The following is a 15,076-nucleotide window of genomic DNA, read 5'->3' on the forward strand; positions in this document are numbered from 1 at the left end:
CTGTTTGTGGCCTGGGAAAGCAGTTAAGGATGGCCCAAAGCCTTGGGACCCTGCACCCATGTGGGAGCTGGAGGAGGCTGAGCTCCTGGCTCCTGGCTTTGGATTGGCTCAGCTCCAGCCATTGAGTCCTCTTGGGGAGTGAATCAAGAAACAGATCTTCCCCCTCCATCTCTCTTCTCTGACTTTGCAATAAAAATAAATCTTAAAAAAAAAAAAGTGTGACATTCTGGGGTCAATAAATGGCACAGCATGTTAAGTTGCTGACTGACATACCAACATCCCATGAGTAGCCACTTCTGACCCAGTTTCTGCTAATGTGCCTGGGAAAGCAGTGGAAGACGGCCCAAGTGCTTGGGTCCCTGCCACCCACATGGAGCTACTGTCTTTCGCCTGGCTCAACACCAGCTGTTACAGCCATCTGGGGAGTGAACCAGGGGACAGAAGATCTCTTTGTATAACACTGCCTTTCAAATAAATCTTAAAACAAAAATTCATTGGTCCCCAATAGTGTCAAACCCCTCTCTGCTACAGTCTTCCCCATCCAACCCCACTTCCACAGCTGCTCTCACCAAACACGTGGCAGTCATTCTGAATTCCTCTTCCGTCAAACCCCTCCAGAACATCGCAGAGATTTCAACCATGTTACTACCTTCCCATCACTGCCACTCTCACTTCCTGACTGCTCTCCCTGCTGGCCTCCCAACAGCTCCCGCAACACAGCAGTCACAGTGATTCTCCCACGACAGTCAGAGTGCATGACTTCTGTTTTAAGTTGTGCAGTGGCTCCCAGCTCACAGCGAAAAAAGCCAACTCCTTCCCATGTCCCACAAGATCTGTATCCCCCACATTCCTTCTGACCTCATCTCTTACCCCTTCAGTCACACTAGCCTCCTAGCTAATCCTCACACACTAAAATGCAAGTGCCTAGGCTCTCCGATGTCCATTTTAGCAGGACCTGTTCTTTATTTTTCTCCCTAGCTTAACATTCCTTTACTCTGTTTTGATGACCACAAATCAATCTGTTACTAAGATTAACTCACTGAACTGATGGAGAGGTAGAGCGCCGGTCAGGCTCACAGGATCCCAGAACACAAGACTCAGCAGGTCACTGATCAGTCTGTAGCAACACCTTGACCTCAGGGTCTGCTTTAAAGGCTTTGTTGTGGTTTACAGGAATTCTAGGCCCTAAGCAAAAAATAACAGCCAACTGCAGATAGCATCCAGAATAATCAGAGCTACCAGCAAAATCTCCAAAACACTACAATAGCAATTCTACCACCAACCAATCAAAAAGGGGTGACACACAGTTTGGCCTGCAGATCAGCAGACACACTTCCCGCCTCCTCAGTCTAAAGGGTTCTTTACCTTTACTTTCTCCTACCACTGCTGTGTTGGTGACTGCCTTACTGAATTTTGGGCAGAGACCTAGGTTTTGGGGTTCCGCAACACCAGGCTTATTCCCACCTGAGGGTCTTTGTACTAGCCATTCCCTCTACTAACATTTTGTCCCCGAATACAAGCACAGCTTGATCAAAGTCTATTTTCAGCAGTTTTTTTTTTTAAGATTTATTTTATTTATTGGAAAGTCAGATAAACAGAGAGAAGAGACAGCGAGATCTTCCGTCCGATGATTCACTCCCCAAGTGAGCACAACGGCCAGTGCAATGCCGATCCCAAGCCGAGAACCAGGAACTTCCTCCAGGTTGCCCACATGGGTGCAGGGTCCCAAAGCTTTGGGCCGTTCTCAACTGCTTTCCCAGGCCACAAGTAGGGAGCTGAATGGGAAGTGGAGCTGCCGGGATTAGAAAAATGTGATGATCCTAAATCAGTAATAGTGGCAACATAAATTTATGTGCTTTAACTCAAAAAGACTTGATTTATAAGCGAATAAATGAGTTTAAATATACCTAGATAAGAACAGCAACAACAACAAAAATCTAAGCAAAATACTGAAGGCAAAAAAAAAAAAAGACATTTTTTAAGAACAAGATTAAGGTCTTCTTTATCAATGATACCAAAGAAAAACAAAGGCAGTAAAATGAAGCAAAGGTCAAAGCACTTGCTGAACCAAATTAAGGAGTTACAATGTAAGTATGTTTTTGTTATCTGCTTTAATTCAAGAAAACAGCAAACCTAGAAAGTAACAATGAATTTTAAAAAACCTGGAAAAGAAATCGTAATCTCAAACAGACCAGAAGGGGAACAAGGTCAGGATTATTTTAGGAAGAGAAAGGCACCATCTCCAAAGCAACTGAAAGACAATACTCCGATTCTTCAGTCAGGCAGGCACAGACACACAAACTGAAGATGAGCAGGAATGCATTCTGACAAGTTAAAATGCCGATTTCTGTGGTCAAGATTATCCACCTGGGTTTGATATGTAATCTTTACAGAGCAAAAGAAAACACTATTGGTACTTTCATACTTCACATGTAACTGTAAATTACCTCAAGATGTCATAAAAATGGGGCCCAGCACGATAGCACACCAGCTAAAGTTCCCACCTTGAACATGCCGAGATCCCATATAGGTGCCAGTTCTAATCCCAGCAGCTCCAATTCCCACCCAACTCCCTGCTTGTGGCCTGAGAAAGCAGTGAAAGTTGGCTCAACTCCTTGGGTTCTGCACCCACGTGGAAGACCCGGAAAAAGCTCCTGGCTCCTGGCTTTAGATGGGCTCAGCTCTGGCTACTGCAGCCATTTGGAAGTGAACCAGTCTTGCATTATCTCTATAAATCTGCCTTTCAAATAAAAATAAATCTATTAATATATATCCTTTTAAATAAAAATACATTTTAAAAACTGACTTAGAAAGCCAGTATTTCTATTATTTGCTCTAAGTTAAGTAAGGTCATTTAAGCATGAAAAATACGACAAAGTATCATACTCCTTTAATATTCATATTAAAGAAAAAAACTTACAGTTGGAGGGGGCAAGTGTTTCACATAGCAGTTAAAACAGTACTTTAGGGATAGCTCTCTGTCTCCTCCTCTTTGTGTAACTATTTCAAATTAAAATAAATCTTTAAAGAAATTTGCTTTGGACATGTATATCCCATATCAGAGTTCTTGGGCCCCAGGGGAGCTCTACTCTTAAATCCCTGCTCACACACACCCTGGGAAGCAGCAGGTGATGGCCCAATGGCTAGGTCCCTACTGCCCATGGGGGAGACTGAGGGTCAGCTCCCATTTTCAGTTTGGACCAGTCCCAGCAATTGTGGGCATCTGGGGAAGGAACTAGTAAATGGGAAATTCGTCTCCCTCTTGTTTTTCTGATTTTCAAATATTTTTTTAATTAAACTTGCTAAGCTGGTAGTAATATTGTCAAGAATTTTATTTAGCATTAATTAACATATATCCCGGGAAGGTATCAGGTAATGTTTTTGGCAAATATGTCTGATTTTTCACTGTCTGATACAACGCAAAGGGAACATAATAAAGTTACTGAAATTTTAGAACACAATGGTAAGTCACAGTCCCAGGAAAAAGCAACACAAAGCTTGGACTGCACAAATTTGGATTTTGTAAAAACTAACACCCGATTTAATTCCAGAAATAAACATCAGTATGGGCTAGGAGGGAAAAAATACTGAAACAGCTTCAAATCCATAGAAAAAAACTAGAGCAGAGAATCCCCATGGCGTAGCAGGGACACTCAGCCTCTTCACCAGGGTGTGTACTTGAAATCCAGCTTCCTGATCATGTCTCTAGGAGACAGCAGGTATTGGCCCCAAGCACTTGAGCTTTTGCTATTCACAAGACACCTGGCTTCAGCCTGGCCGAGTCCCAGCAACCCAACAACGTGCTGTGGTCGTAGGAGGAGTAAACCAGTGATGAAGAGTCCATCTCTCCCTGACATTTTGTCTCTAAAGTAATTAAATATCTTTTAAAAAAAAAACTGTATAAGAAATATAACCAAGGGTCCGGTGTGGTAGCATAGTGGCTAAAGTCCTCGCCTTGCACACACCGGCATTCCAAATGGGTACCAGTTCTAATCCTGACTGCTCAACTTCCCATCCAAATGCCTACATGTGGCTGGGAAAGCAGTCGATGACGGCCCAAAGCCTTGGGACCCTGCATCCACATGGGAGATCTGGAGGAAGCTCCGAGCTCCTGGCTTCAGACTGGTGCAGCTCCGGCCACTGCAGCCGCTCGGGAAGTGAACCAGCAGACAGTAGATCTTTCTCTCTATAAATCTGACTTTCCAATAATAAATAAATATTTAAAAAAAAAATTAAAAAATAACCAAAACACCATTTTGTGCTCTAAAACATAAGGGAAGGAATCTGATGCCGCCTTACGTTCAAGTCCATTCTTGCCTTTGCATATGATCCTGCAGGCACTGACATAGATTAGTTACAAGGGTGAGACAATTCTTTCTTCCCTACCCCACCTTCACGGATCGTTTCAGATGGATCCCACTGCCACCTGCCTTTAGGAGGAGAGACATTAAGAAACATTCTTGAGTCACACAGGGCTGCGAAATACACCCCTGAACTAGAAGCCAGTGGGCACAGAGCCCCAGAACAACTGGAGAATTCTGACACAGAGACATGCAAATAAGCTTCTTTTATCCAGGGAAAAGATGAGGGATTGTTTAGATGCTGGGTCCTAACCCAGAAGCTGGGGGTAACAACCCTAACCCCAACATCAACCCCAGTCAGGCCACCTGACTGAGAATAAACGGGCAGCAAGAAGCAGGTGGGCCTGGGGAGGTGGGCAGCCTGGGCAGGTGGCCTGAGATGTGCCAGTCCCTCAAGGAAGAGCAACAGGAAAATCCAGGACAAGGAGAGACTGTGGGGCCTGTGAGTCTCCTACCTGTCTACACTGGATTGCTAGGCTGGAAACCTGTGCTTCCCCAGAGGCACTCTTCAAAGATCCTTCTGAAAATGGCTGCGTTAACCAACCTAACAAGCAGGAGAGAGGAGGTACCAGAGGACAAATTTTCAATTAAAGATGTGAAGTATCACAAAGGAAATCAAAATGAAAAGCACAAAAAGATACAAGACACTCAACTGCCCCATGCTTCCCATCTGGAAGATTTCCTGGTCTGCTTTAACGACAAGCCACAGGATGCCTGTGCTGTGAGTACAGGTGAGCCACACCTGGATCAGGTATGTCTCACCCAGCACCTTTACAAATGAATCTAAATATGGGCAAGCCGAGATGTGTAGAAAGACGACACAGACGGTTCTCACTTCACTGGTATATACTCAAAATAAGGTATCTGAAGTACTACAACATGGAATGGAGAGTTTCCTGGATTTATTTTCTACCAATAATACCAAGGAATACCAAAGACAGAACTTTCTGATAACTCAAAAATGTAAAGGGACAGCACCAGGCATATTGTCACAGCCTAGGTTTCTGCACAACCAATTAACTCTGATTCTTTATCTCAGTACTACTGGAATGCAACTAAGACGGGGGCAAACTGACAGGCTAAAGCAGAGGGGACTGGGAGATGAGAACCTCAGGAGACTTCTCACCTGAATAAATGATTTTTTATGATTTTGTTTATCAAAACAAGCAGTCTTGTGACTCATCCTAATTTCCATACCTGTAACACCAGATTTAAAAAGTGAAGGACAGGCCCGGTGGCGTGGACTAGCGGCTTAAGTCCTCGCCTTGAACGCCCCAGGATCTCATATGGGCACCAGTTCTAATCCCGGCAGCTCCACTTCCCATCCAGCTCCCCACTTGTGGCCTGGGAAAGCAGTTGAGGATGGCCCAAACCTTTGGGATCCTACACCCGCATGGGATACCAGGAGGAGGTTTCTGGTTCCCGGCTTCGGATCAGTGCAGTACCAGCCGTTGCACTCACTTGGGGAATGAATCATCAGATGGAAGATCTTCCTCTCTGTATAACTGACTTTATAATAAAAATAAATAAATCTTTTAAAAAAAAAAGTGAAGGTCATTCTAGGTTGGAAAGAAAAAATAAAATCAGTTTTATACAGATAACAGAACAAAATCTCACACCTTAAATCACAAAAAAATTATAGATCAAAAATGATCATGAATATAGAGAAAAAAAACTTCAAAAGATTTACTTATTTTTATTGGAAAGGTGGATCAGATTTACAGAGAAGAAAGCAAAAGATCTTCTGTCCTTTGGTTCATTCCCCAAGTGGCTACCAATGGCCAGAGCTGAGCCGATCCGATGCCAGTAGCCTCTTCCAGGCCTCCCACATGGGTGCAGGGTCCCAAGGCTTTGGGCCATCCTCTGCTGCTTTCTCAGACACATCTAGGGTGCTGGTTGGGAAGTGGAGCAGCCGGGACACAAACCAGCACCCACATGAGATCCCAGCACGCGCAAGGTGAAGATTTAGCCATTGAGCCATCACACTGTAGCCCGACACAAATTTTTCCAAGATGTTCTTGGCAAAACAAATGCAATGATACACAGAAAAACACATGGTAATGCAATAGGGAATGAAAGATTGACACCAGAAGGATCAACTCATGTTATTCATCACACTAACAGAATTGATGAGAAAAATCAAGTAATTGAGTTCCTGCCACCCACACCTATGTATGTATTTCTCTACCCCTGAAATAAATCCAACAGAAAAAGTTTAAAAACTCAACAATCAGAGGGAAGCTTCCTCATGTGATAAAAGGAATTTATGAAGAATCTACACCTGATATATTCAATGAGGCTTTTTGGACATTTCTCATACATGAGAAATAAAGCAAAGACATCCATTCTCACCATTCTCATCAACAGTCAGTACAATAAACAAAATGAAGGTGTCAATGTCGTGGCCACCACCTGAAACGCAGCATCACACGTGGGTGCTGGTTTGAGAAGCAGCTGCTCCTCTTCCCATCCAGCAACTTGCTAATGACTTGGGAAAAGCAGCAGAAGGTGGTTCATGTGTTGGGAGACCTGCCACCCACGTGGTAAATCCAGAACAAATTCCTGGTTCCTAGCTTTGGCCTGGTCCAACCCCACCCGCTGTGGCCATCTGGAGAATGAACTAGTGCAGCAAAGTCTGACTCTCCTCTTTCAAATAACTATTTTCCTTTAAAAAACAAAAAAAAATGCATAAAGAACTGAAAAATAAACTCTATATGCAGTTAACATAATTATTTATATAGAAAATCCTCAGGAATCTCCAAAACACTGTAAAATTGGCAAGTGAATTCAGTAAGGTCATAGGTTTCAAGACCAACATACAAGAATCAGTTACAGCAAGCAACACAAAAATAAAATTTGCAGAACACTCAGAGGGATGAGGTCACGCAAGACAGCAGAGCAGGGAGCTCCAGGAACCTTTCGGCCCCCTATAACCACTCTGCAGTCAGGCACCCATTAAGGGTGGGCGTCCATCCTGAGAAACGCACGGTTAGATGGTTCTGTCCCTATGCAAACTCACATTGTGTATGTACTCAAAAGACATTACAATCACAGCAGGTGAGATAATCTGAAGGGTCCAACATCATCACTGAGCAAAGTATTATTTTCAAATACATGATTATATTTTAGAATCTATAGTGTGACTGAAAAAAACAGTTTACAAGGGAGAGTTTGACAAAGTCAGGTAAATGTTGGTAAACTTCAGCCCTTTTAAGGGTTATCCAGACTCTCCATTTTCACGCAGCACTCCACAATGAGCAACAGTGGGCAGGGCTGCCACTTGGAGAAGTTAGGCTACACAATAAGGCTCTCACCTTCCAAATAAAAGGGCTATACATCCTGAGGAACAATCTAGCAGCTTGTGACCACCAAGGGGCAAGAAAAACAGCTACTGAACACTGGAAACACCAACAGGTTGAAACAGCTTCATGGGAATTTAAGATGACAACTGTACTTATTTTTATTTTTTCCCTTTTTGGGAGCCAGACATTTAAGGAAACCTGCAACAGCTCACTGGCTAACCACAGAGAGGCTAGAATAGAAGCCACATACAAAGCCAGCTGCTTAGCAGTTAAAGTCCTCGCCTTAAACTTGGCAGGATCCCATATGGGCGCCGGTTCTAATCCTTGCAGCCCCGCTTCCCTTCCAGCTCCCTGCCTGTGGCCCGGGAAAGCAGTCGAGGACAGCTCAAAGCCTTGGGACCCTGCACCCATGTGGGAGACCTGGAAGAAGTTCCTGGTTCCTTGCTTCAGATGAGCGCAGCACTGGCCGTCCTGGTCACTTGGGGAGTAAGTCAGCAGACAGAAGATCTTCCTCTTGGTCTCTCCACCTCTCTGTATATCTGACTTTCCAATAAATAAAATAAATCTTAAAAAAAAAAAAAACAGACCAACTGCCTCGCTACTGACCAAGCTTCCTGGGAATGTGCCTAGGAAAGCAGTGGAGGATGATGCACGTTCTTGAGCTCCTGCCATTCACAAGGGAGATCTGAATGGAGTTCCAGGCTCCTGACACTGGTCTGGCGGGAGCTGGGAAGTTAATAAGATTTCCTATGTGGGAGGCAGGCACTCCGCCTGGCCAAGCCCCAGCTATTACTGCCATCCAGGGAGGGAACCAACATGTGATGCATTGGTTGATAATCTCTCTCTTTTCATAACTTACAGTGAAATAAATCTCCAAAAATTTTTTTTAAATTATCAATTTTATAACAGGTTTTTATTTTATAGTGTCTCATGTTGGTCTCTTAATTAATCCTCTTGAGATCTGTGGGATTCTCGGATATAAAATTTCACATCTTTTACTAACATTCAGAACATTTTTGGCTATTCCTATCTCTGAGACAGGGCTTCCATCCATTTGCTCTTTCCTCAAACGCCTGCACTAGCTGGAACCAGGCTGAGCTAGAGTCAGAGTCCAGCAACACAATCTAAGTCCCACACTGGTGGGTGACTATCACCCACTACTTCCCAGGGTCTCCTCTGGCAGGAAGCTGGGACAAGCAGCCAGAGCCTGGGCCTGCACCCAGGTACTCAGTATAGGAGCGGAGATTTTTTTTTAAGATTTATTTATTTTTATTGGAAAGGTAGATATACAGAGAGGAGGAATGAGAGGAAGATCTTCCATCTGGTGGTTCACTCCCCAGCAGCTGCAACGGCTGAAGCTGAACCAATCCAAAGCCAAAAGCCAGGATCCTCTTCTGGGTCTCCCACACGGGTGCAGGGTCCCAAGGTTTTGAGCTGTCCTCAACTGCTTTCGCAGGCCATAAGCAGGGAGATAGATGGGAAGAAGGGCAGCCAGGACACAAACTGACACCCATATGGGATCCCAATGTGTGCTGGCCAAGGACCTCAGCCACTAGGGTGCCATAGCAAATCGTACACAGTGTTTAGGAGCTGCTTTTCCTACAGCTGGGTCTCGACCTGGTGCTGATATGAGATGCCAGCCACAAAGACTAAGAATACATAGAACAATGAGACAAGTGACTTCTCACACACATGAGATTACCGCAAGGCAGGCACTGTGACACAGGAGATTAACAGTTTCGTGCCAGGCTGACATCCCATAAGCATCCTTTACTGGAGTGCTGGTATAAGTTACTGCTGTTCCGCTTGCAATCCAGCTTCCTGTTAACGTTTTGGGAAGGCAGGAGATGAACGAAGTGCTTGTGTCCTCATCACCCTTGTAGGAGACCAGGATGGAGTTCCTGGCTCCTGACTTCAGCCTGGCAGGAGTGGGAATTTACTCCAAGATTTCCTGTATGAGTAGCATCACCTGCTGCCTCAGAGTGCACACTGCAGAAAACCTGAATCAGAAGCAGAGCCAGGATCCAAACCAGGTAACTCTTAAGGGAAGCGTAGTATCAACTGCCAGGTCAAGTGGCCACCCCAAATAATAGAAAATTTCAAAGAGAGAAATAATTTTTCTCCTAGTAACAGTGAAATAAAGTCTATAAAAGAAAAACTGAAAAATTAAGGAAGAATTTTACAAAATAAAGGAAATCACAAAAGAAGTTCTAGAACAATTAAGCAAAACATTAAAGTAGAAAGGAAGATTATGGTTGCAGACAACACAATGCTTCTCAGAAATCCAGAAAGATTCCAAACATATACCGGACCCCATTCAAATCCTGACACACACAATACTGTTACAATTAACCAGTGAACCATAAAATCTGCAGGGGCTGCCACTGTGATGTAGCAGCAAGTTACCACCTGCAACACTGGTATCAATATGATCTATGATCCACAAATGTAATTACTTTTTCTGATTTCAAAATTCACTACAAAGCTGCAGTTATCAAAAGAGAATGGTATTGGGCCTCAGCAGGATAGCCTAGTGCCTGAAGTCCTCATCTTGCATTCCCGGGATCCCATATGGGCTCCAGTTCCAATCCCAGTGGCCCCGCTTCCCATCCAGCTCCCTGCTTGTGGCCTCAGGGAGCAGCTGGTGTTGGCCCAAAAGTCTTGGGACCCTGCACCCATGCAGGAGATTGAGAAGAAGCTCCTGGCTCTGGATCAGCTCAGCCCCGGCTGTTGTGACTACTTGGGGAGTGAACCAGCGGGTAGAAGATCTGTCTCTCTACTCTGTAAATCTAACTTTCCAATAAAAATAAATAATTTAAAAAAATCTTCCTATCATCAGTCACAAAATGCAATCAAAGCCACAAAGAGAAAGTACTTCACACTCTATTGAATAAAAAAAAATAGAAAATAAATGCTGGAAAGAACGTGAACAAGTTATAACATTTGTGCACAGTTGGTGGGAATGTAAAGAGATGCAGCAGCTAAGAGACCACGTGATTCAGCAATTCCACTTTTAGGTCCATCCCCAAACTGAAAGCAGAGATCCAGATATTTACACACTAACGTTCTCAGCAGCATCACTCCCAACAGCTAAAGGGTGGCTACAACTGGAGTCTGGCAACAAACAAATGTATTTAAAAATCTGTTGGGTATTATTTGCACTAAAAACAATGAAATTTATATATGCTACAAAAATAGAAGAAAAATCCAAACATTCTGCTAAATAAACCAGACACAACAGAACAAAAATAGTATGATTCCAGTTACATGTAATGTTTATAATGGGCAAATTCATACAAAGTATGTGAGAACGCATAGGGGCTCAAGCAAAAGCAGACAGCATTACAGTATACTCAAGCAGTTTCCAGTTCAGGTAATGAACAAAGTTCCAGGTGATGTTGGACAAGAACACTAACACAAAGAAGTAACAAAGTCTAGAATTCCACTGCACAGTGGGATCACTCTGGTTCACACAACATGTAAACAATGGAAAGAGGGGTCCACAAGGTGTCTAACAGGCTAATACCCCGCCTGCAACACCAGCTTCCATATGGGCACCAGTTCTAGTCCTGGTGGCCCCACTTCCCATCCAGCTCCCTGCCTGGGAAAGCAGTAGAGGAAGGCCCAAAGCCTTGGGACTCTGCGCTCGTATGGGAGACCCAGAAGTGGCTCCTGGCTTTGGATCAGCTCAGTTCCAGTTGTTATGGCCATTTGGGGGAGTAAACCAGTAGATTAAAGATCTTTGTCTCTCCTTCTCTCCATAAATCTAATTGCCTTTCCAATAAAATAAAAAAAAAATTTTTTGAGGACATCCAGGGCTTTATTTTATAAAAACGGCCATACCATGGCCCCAAACCCACGTCCCATCCTGCAATTTTTAAATGTTTAAACCTCTAACAGATCCAGCAAAAAAACAAACAAACCAAATAAATAAATAAATAAACCTCATTTAAGAACAAATAAGGGGCTCACCACGGTGGCCTAGCGGCTGAAATCCTCGCCTTGAACGCCCGGGATCCCATGTACTCGCCGGTTCTAATCCCGGTGTCCCCGGAAAGCAGTCAAGGATGGCCCAAAGCCTTGGGACCCTGCACCCGTGTGGGAGACCCGGAGGAATTTCCTGGATCCTGGCTTCAGATCGGCATAGCATCGGCCGTTGTGGTCACTTGGGGAGTGAATCGTCAGACAGAATATCTTCCTCTCTGTCTCTCCTCCTCTCTGTATATCTGACTTTCCAATAAATAAATATTTTTTTAAAAAATTGAAATTAAAACAAGGGGCAGGTGCTTGAGTAGCACTTAAGTTGCCTCTTGGGCTGCCTGTAATTGCCACTGGAATGCCTGGCTTTGAATCTTGTCTTTCCGTCTGATTCCAGCTTCCTCCTAATGCATTCCCTGGGATGCTCAGGTAGAGTTCCAGACATCCATGTCAGAGACTTGGATGGAGTTCCAGGCTCCTGGCTGCAGCTTAGCCCAGCTCTGGGCGTTGTGAGTATTTGGGAAGTAAACCTAAGGTGGGAGTCGTGGAGGTTGTGAGTGGAAGATCTCTACATGCTGATCTTTTTGTCCATATAGACTTTTCTAAATAAATCATTTTTTAAAAAAAGATTTTTAGTGAAAAGTCAGATATACAGAGAGGAGGAGAGACAAATCTGTCCGCTGGTTCACTCCCTAAGTGGCAACAGCGGCTGGAGCTAAGCTGATTCAAAGCCAGGAGCCAGAAACTTCTTCCAGGTCTGCCACATGGGTGCAGGGTCCCAAGGCTTTGGGCCGTTCTCAACTGCTTTTCCAGGCCACAGCAGGGTGCTGAATAGGAAGCAGGGCACTGGGACACGAGCCAGTGCCTGTACGAAATCCCAGCACATGCAAAGTAAGGACTTGAGTCTCTAGGCCACCGCTCCGGGCCCCAATAAAGACTTTTCTAAATAAGTTTTGAACCTGTATGTGGTAGGTGAGGACTAAATGTAAACACATATTAAGTTTTTAAAAAATATCTCTCTGGGGTCGATGAGGTAGCTAAACAAGCTAATCCTCCACTTGTTAGTGCCAGCATCCCATATGGACACTAGATCCTGTGCAGCTGCCTGCTTTGGCCTGGGAAAGCAGTAGAAGATGGTTTAAAGCCTTGGGACTCTGCGCCCATGTGGGAGACCTGGAAGAAGATACGGGTTGCTGGCTTTGGGTCAGCTCAGCTCCAGCCACTGTGTCATTTTGGGGAATAAACCAGTGGATGGAAGGTATTTCTCTTCCTTTGTCTCTGTAAATCTGCCTTTCAAATAAAAGTAAATCTTAAAGGCAGAGTTAGAGAAAGGAGGAGGATGAGATGTTCTATCTGCTGGTTCACTCAGTTGTCAGAACAGCTGGAGATAGACCAACTGAAGCCAGGAGCCTGGTACTCCATCCTGGTCTCCCACCAGGGTGGCAGGAATCCGAGTGCATTAGCAGGCAGCTGGATCCAAATCCAACCAGGGCTCATATGGGCACTGATTGGATGCTGGAGGAGGCTTAACTCACTGTGCCATGCTGCCTCCAAGGTGCACCAGTTGTGTTTGTAAAGGTTTACTTGTTTGTGAGATTTAATTAATTAGGCAGAGAGACGGAGTGATCCTTTGGTTAACTCTCCAAATGGCCATAATGGCTAAAGCCAGGAGCTTCATCTTGGTCTGACACACTGGTGTAAGAAGCCTAAATACGTGGGCCATCTTCTCTTGCTTTCCTTAGGCACATCAATAGCAAAAAGTGAAATTGGAAGCAAGTAGCTTAATCTGTGCTACAATACTGGTCCTTATATGTATATGTGTGTGTATATATATACATGTATTAGATTTTTTTTTATTGGAAAGTCAGATTTTATAGAGAAGAAGAGGACAGAAGGATCTCCTATCTACTGGTTCACTCCCCAAGCAGCCACAACAGCTGGAGCTGAGCTGATCTGAAGCCAGGAGCTTCCTCTGGTTCTCCTGCTTTCCCAGGCCACAAACAGGGTGCGGGAATGGAAGTGGAGCTACTGGGACTTGAACTGTCACCCATATGGCATCCATGGAAGGCGAAGACTTTAGCCACTGGGCTATTGTGCCGGGCCCTATATGTTTTATTATTTTTTAAAGAGGTACTTGTTTGACAGGCAGAGAGAGAGAGAGATCCTCCATCTGCAGTCCCTGGAATGTCCACAGCAGAGGCTGGGTGAGGCCAAAAACAAGGATCCTGAAGCTCCATCCATTTCTTTCATATGGGTGGCAGGTACCCAATTACTTGGGCGGTTACCTGCTGTCTTTCTCAGCACATGAACAGGAAATTGGATCCTAGGCAGGAGAACAGCATATAAATGGGCATTCCGATACCGGATGTGGGCATCTGTGGAGACACAGCGCCTGCTCCATGAGGAATTAAATGTGTTTGAGTTGGAAGCACTGTGTAGTTAAGCAGAGATATGGAAGGGAGTGGATAAGAAGCAGTGGGGATGTGGTGGTTACAGATGTCCGCTTTCTTCCCTGCCTGAAGTGCTTGTACCTGTTGACTGCCTGCCCTTTCCCTCCCTTCCCTCTGTTTCTTTCTCTAGAAGAGGCAGACAGACTGAGCTCTTCCATTTGCTGGGTTGTTCCTCAAATGGCCACAGCAGCCAGATCTGGCTGGTCCACAGCCAGGAGCCTGGAGTGACTTCTAGGTATTCCATGTGGTGCAGAGGTCCAAGGACTTGAGCCATCTTCTGCTTTCCCAGGCATGTTAGGAGGGAGCTGGATGGGAAGCAGCCACCACTTGAAGCTGCACCTGTTAGGGATGCTGGCACTGCAGGCCAAAGCTTAAACTATTTTTCCACAATGCCAGTCCCCGAGTTTAACTTTTTGTTTTGTTTTGTCTTTATGAAGATTTATTTATTTTTATTACAAAATCAGATATACAGAGAAGAGGAGAGAGAGAGTAAGAGCTCCCATCCGATGATTCACTCCCCAAGTGACCGTGACCGCAAAGGCCAGTACTGTTCCGATCTGAAGCCAGGAACCAGGAACCTCTTCCAGGTCTCCCACGTGGGTGCAGGATCCCAAGGCTTTGGGCCGTTCTCAGGCTACAAGCATGGAGCTGGATAGGAAGTGGAGCTGCCAGGATTGGAACTGGCGCCCATATGGGATCCTGGTGTGTTCAAGGCGAGGACTTTAGCTGCTAGGCCACGCCGCCGGGCCCAACACAATTATTTTTAAATTTGAAATATAACCTCATCTTACTGGTAAGGTAGAAACAAAGTAAGAGCATTTCCTTCTGTTGGTTCACTCCCGAATGTTCCAATCATCACAGGACTCAGCTAGGTGAAGCCAAGAACCAGGAACTCCATCTGGCCAGCCACAGAGAGGGCAAGGAGAGAGGGGGCAGGGACACAAGCATGTGAACCATCAGCTATTGACTCCCAGCTGCGCAGCAG

General features: G+C 44.8%; 1 protein-coding gene across 2 annotated transcripts in view; it reads right to left on the reverse strand.

The window, feature by feature from the left end:
* IP6K1 (inositol hexakisphosphate kinase 1) overlaps window positions 1-15,076 on the reverse strand; it is a 29,567-nt gene that overhangs the window by 10,514 nt on the left and 3,977 nt on the right. The window contains exon 1 of one of the 2 annotated variants that reach the window (XM_040994489.1): window positions 1,041-1,577. The exons of the other annotated variant lie outside the window; for it this stretch is intronic. The gene's annotated coding sequence lies outside the window, so the exon portion shown is untranslated. Of the gene's footprint in view, window positions 1-1,040; window positions 1,578-15,076 lie in introns of those variants that run through there. 2 annotated transcript variants of the gene reach the window in all.

The sequence above is a fragment of the Ochotona curzoniae genome, unplaced genomic scaffold, assembly GCF_017591425.1.
Source record: "Ochotona curzoniae isolate NIBS_2020 unplaced genomic scaffold, NIBS_Ocur_1.0 contig_908, whole genome shotgun sequence".
Lineage (NCBI taxonomy): Eukaryota > Metazoa > Chordata > Mammalia > Lagomorpha > Ochotonidae > Ochotona > Ochotona curzoniae.